Source organism: Pinus tabuliformis, chromosome 1_2, assembly GCF_031772625.1.
Source record: "Pinus tabuliformis cultivar Carrire ecotype Pingquan chromosome 1_2, CPIR1, whole genome shotgun sequence".
Taxonomy (NCBI): domain Eukaryota; kingdom Viridiplantae; phylum Streptophyta; class Pinopsida; order Pinales; family Pinaceae; genus Pinus; species Pinus tabuliformis.
Genome location: NC_142298.1, coordinates 1030262326 through 1030267971, shown reverse-complemented (window position 1 = coordinate 1030267971; position 5646 = coordinate 1030262326). Strand labels below are relative to the sequence as shown.

At 35.3% G+C, this 5646-nt stretch overlaps 1 pseudogene; it reads right to left on the bottom strand.

Annotated features, from left to right (window-relative positions):
- Positions 1–2148: 2148 nt before the first annotated feature.
- Positions 2149–3366, bottom strand: LOC149209636 (calreticulin pseudogene; annotated as a pseudogene).
- Between the last annotated feature and the right edge of the window lie 2280 nt (positions 3367–5646).

The window sequence follows — 5646 nt, the reverse complement described above, 5'->3', positions numbered from 1 at the left end:
TTTTGATATTATTACTATTTCATTTTCTTCAATTTCTTTACAAAATTTGTAATTAAATTTAACCAATTACTTTACACTCATTTACCAACTGACTATCCATAAAATATAGAAAAATACCTAAATTTTCATTTCAACAAAATAAAATAATAATAATAAGTAAAAATATAATAATAATAATAATAATAATAATAATAAACAACAAAAATAAATATAAAAAAGCAATTTAAAAATACAAAAACTTCATTAAAAAAAAATTAATTACAGCGAAGGTGTTCCCTCTATGGTGCCGGTTGGGCAAACACTATTAAACCCAACATTCACCACACTCCATTTTCATCTTCCTTCGTAGAATGAAAATCTGACAGGTGGAAAGGAAAAGGCTTTTATACGAGCCGCTTTTCTTGACTATCTATCGACTATCAATTTTTGTTATGCGATGTAGTCATTCTAGTGAACTTCTGCACGGAAAGCTTAGCCACATAATTCTAGTGAACTTCTACACAAAAATATTAGCCACATCATTCTAGTGAACTTCTGCACATAAATCTCAGTCACATCGCTGATTGGAGTACTAGATCTATAAATTCCCTAACTCCTTACTGATCCCTATTGATATGTCTAAACAAAGGCAGTAGATGAACCCTATCTTCATACCATAAGCACAACTCCAAAAATGCATTCTGACATGTTATTAGTTGAGCTCCATAAGAAAAAGTACCTTATCTTCAGATCGCTTCATATCCAAGGCCTTCTGGCCTATTATCAACTCCATAGGCACAACTCTAGAACCACATGCTAATCTGTTATCTGTTCAGCTCCATACGCACAACACAAAACTATAAACATCTGATTTTGTTGTTACACACCCACTGGATATGATAGTCAAGAGAAATAGAAATGAATATTTTATAATTGACATTGAGGAAAAAAAGTTTTTCTAATAAAACAGAGTAAAAGAAAGCATCCACAGTTTGCCTAAAAAAAGACAGTCAAAGGTACTACAATAAAAAATTGTCTACATAATTTGGAGCAAGATATCCAAATGTGCTGGCCAATCTTGTTTCCATGGATATTTTATCCTCAGAAGCAAGATTTACAAGACCAAAATCAGATACTTTTGCTAGCAGCCTATTATCCAGAAGATTTGAAAGCTTCAAGTCACTGTGAATGATCATTTTATAAGCCAGGTTGTGTAAGTACCTTCCAAAGCAAGCAATAGGCAATCATTTGTTCAAATTGAGAGGCTCGATCCCATTCTACTCCAAATAGAAATAGAAAAGGTGTTGGCTAAGCGTGCCCTAAGGCATGAATTCATGAATTCGAGCAACCTTTCATTGTTCTCAGTGCAGTACCCAAGGAGTGCAACAAGATTTAGACGACGGACCTTGCCCAACATACTGATCTCTGCCTAAAATTCTTTAGCCCCATTCTCTTCACTGGAACCGTCGAACCATCTTCGATTTTGGATTTATTAACTAAATGGCTACGAGCTCGAGTCAAGGGAGGCACATATTCAAATTCACATTCATGCACACTCTCAATATCATAGTAATTATCATCAAATTCTTCAACTATTTCTTTACCCCGCCTCTTTCCTTCTTTTCTCTTGTGTTGAAATAAATAGCCCAGTTATTTACATGCACATAAAGAAACTATCTAACATACCTTTACCTTAACTTGTCCTTCCCATGACTTGAACACAGTATCTGCCAAAACTCTATAGATTTCGACCTCTATGAGAGGTCGCTCATTATCATTTACCTATACCAAAGCGTACAAAAACAAAATGAAATATACATCAGACATGGATTTTTTTTTTAACAAATATCAAATAGATTTCCAATTTTTTTTAACAAATATCAAATAGATTTCCAATTTTTAATAGCTTTCCAAATTTATTGCTATTGAAAATTTCTTAGAAGATACAAGTTTTCTATGCAGGTTAACAGATTCATTTGAACTTAGTCCTTGAAAAATTGATGCGCCTCTCTCAGAAATTACTTAATATAAATCAACTCAAGTTTGTTCCAAAATATTTTGCAACATCAAATACGATTGAGTAGCATGTTATAATTTCTCGCTAAGCTAACAACATTTGAATTGTTGTTAGAATCTCTACCCAACTAACTTCCAGCTAATGTGTCTCACCTACAACTCGTCATGCTCAGTATGCTCCTCATCAACTGCCTCCTCATCATTAGAATCCTTAAAGTCATCCTCCTCATCTTTCTTTTTCTCCTCTGCTTCCAAAGGTTCCTTTTCAACATCCTTGTTTATTCACCATGTCTCCTTTTCCAACTTCTTCGCATATTCAGGATCATCACATACTAAAATTTTATTAAATAATGTTCCTTATTTTACCTGCCATAGCTCAATCCTTAAGTATTTTAGAGTGGGTAAAACATATAGTTGTGGATCATCCTTAAAATTTGGATTGTCAGCCATTGGTGCAACCGATTTTCCCTTGTACTTTGGATTCTTGATTTTCTTTGGCTTCTAGGGCCCTTTTCACTCTGGGTTCAGAATGGTTGGAGCTTTCCACTCACCATCCTCCTCATCATCCTAGTCCTATGGCTTTGTGCCATTTGAATCTAGAATTTCCTGCGAAATACCATCACATCCCTTAGCCATTTTGTATTCTGTATCAAGAATGTATTCTTTGTCTTCCCATTCTTCCACCTTTATGGCATCAGGATCCTTAATATTTTTTGGTGGAAAAATATCCCAATCAGTGTATAAACTTCCAGAAATTTTCTCCTTGTTATCAATGAGAATGAGAATGCTATAAGCAACATCACGTTGAAGAATAAAAATATAAACACGAATAAGCTGATATGCTTCACATGGTACATCCCTCTTAATAGGATGGTTATTTCTACCATAAGCAAGAATTGCATGAACCTTCTTTGCATTGTAACCACATATGTCTTGACCAAACATGATTTTGTAAGGTGTATCTCCACCAAACATCTTTTGATCAACATCACCACTCAATAGCTTCACATATCCACCATCGTTGTTAAGGTTCTGCTCATGCTTCACATAAAAATTGAAGAACAAGTGTCTTATCCTTGTTGTTAAACTCTGGAAACTCAACCAAAATGGAAAAGAAATGTGCATCTACATGAGTTTGAATCTCGTTGTCATCGGGGTCTCCATTCATTTTCCAGCAGAGTGTGAATCCACTCCCTTGCTGCACCCTCATCGTTCTTCCAATTAGATATCACCCATGATTTTTCCATCCATTGTTGAATCACCCTTCAAGATAAACAACATGGGTGGAGAATATCGAAGCACATGATCAGAGGATACTGAAGCACAACACATGAGCAAGAGGGCCAGCTTGACCAATCCTCTAGACGCCATTGTCAAGGGTCAAATATGGATCTATACAACTAAAATGCAAGTAAACCTTTAGCAAATGGATCTATACAACTGAAATGCAAGTATACCCATGTCAAACTTTCCCAAGCTCTACGTAGAAAGAGGTAAAATTTGAAGTAAAAAATAAACAAACATGTGCCACTCTCTCGCTGGATCTCATTGCATGAAGAATGCAACATGGAAGAGCAGGAGGTGATAAGTGCTTGTTGTGTGATAGGGTAGCCTTTAAAATTAATCATAATATAAATAATCATTTTTCCATGCGTGTCTCTCTCACTAATGCTTATTATTAGGTCCCATGCCAACTTACAACTTACCAATACTCCTACCCATTTGTACACGGAAATTTCAACGGTTAGTGTCGTTTCAGGGATGCTTATTTTCTCCCAATGAGTGCCTTCATAGGGATGCTCATAACTTGTTACCTTGATTTGATATTAGGCAAACTATTTGAATTGAATAAACGAATTAACTAAACCATTAATTGCACAGCTAGACATAACAAACATATATTGAAAGCTAGGCATAACTAACATATTGGCTTTGAGGGGAAGAATTTGTTGGGATAACGAGAAAGGGAGACCCAAAGCATTGAAAGGGTATTATTTCTCAAGGTAACTAGACCATACACATTATACCCTTTTAACTAATCACTTGTAATGTGATCGTGAACAAATCACTAGATATTATTATAGGGGAATCATCCATTATAGTGAACAAATGCTACACGATTCTTTTTAGCCTCTTGAATTTATAGGGAGATCCTTTTTAAATCAATTTTCTTCTGGTTTAGTTAGCGTGTTTCCCCTCTAACACCCAATTTTTTATCTTGACCAATTCGATGATTTAGATCCATAAAAATAGAATTTTTATATAATCTCAATATGCAAGTTGCGTACGAATCAACTTATGTTTTTTTGTCCCTTCCCATTGTTGGTTGTGTTTATCTAATTGGTGTCTACTGATGAGTAGTAATATCTTGGTTTCTTTTCCCCTTTCAATTTGGGCTACAAACAAATTGTGATGTTAAGTAATTACACAATCATTGAGTGTTGTGCTTTGTCATATATAAATCTTTTTTTGTTTGTTTTCTTCCAAGTCGTTAGTGATAACATTATGTTATTATGTCTTACCCAACCACCAAGCCTCATGTAGGTTTTCCATTGAAGCACTAATTGCATTTTACCTAGACCCCCTTAGTTTGAGACCAAATAATAAATCTAAGCACTTGTATTTCCATATCATTCTACATAGAACATCAACACCATGGTGTGTTGAGTAGTCTTGTGCATAGGTTGTGAGTAGTGGGCTTGTTTAGTGGCGATTGCATTAGAGAGTTTGAAAAATCTTATGTGCGTGCATTTAACAATAGGCTCTATTAGTGGCCATATAAACTTCCCCAATCTTTTATTCTTTCGATGTACCTTTACACGTTTAAAGACAATTACTAATTGAATATATTCCTTTCCATCCACTGGATTTCACAACCATTCTCCACTAATCCCATTGGCTTTCAACCGTAGAGTCGGTGGTCGCTGAGGACATGTAATGTACTCCATGACAACCTATCTTATTTTTACACTTGGAAGCTGAAACCTATCCATTGGTTAGCTAGGGATAAGGTTGCTCTACATGGAATAGCTCAACTCTGTGGGGTTTCTCTTCCCACCCTCATATTTCAAGGGTGAAAATTTATTGAATCTGGGCACCATTTTACGAGGGCACAAATGGTGCAGATGCATTTCATTGCAACGAGAAAAATTCCGCGTTTAATAGGGATTTGACAATGGGTTTCACTCAGAGCCTACATGCCCATCAATCTTTGAGAGAGGCCAACTCTTTATTTAACCGATTAAGAGAGGCCAAATATTTATTGAACTGATGTTATGAATAATCTATGTGACTGTTGTGTGTGTCTTAGGCCAATAAATTCTAAATCTCTCCCTCTACAGGATTTAATTAAATTATCAAGATCCAATTATACACAGAACAACTAAATGTCTATCAGTCAGTTGTTCTAGGTTTCAAATAGGAGGGGGCGTCAATTGCTGATGATTTGATGAAGGGATGGAGTCCTTTCATTGCTTTGAGAAGTGGAGACTACCGTCTTCTTGTTTGCCAAGTTAGAGGCTTATCATTAAGGTTACATCAAGAAACACTTGTATCTTATCAGGAATTATTAAATCTAGATAAGGTGAGGTCCGTTTTTGTTCTCATTATCAAATATTTGTATCAGGGTTTATTAAGCCTAATCACAATTTT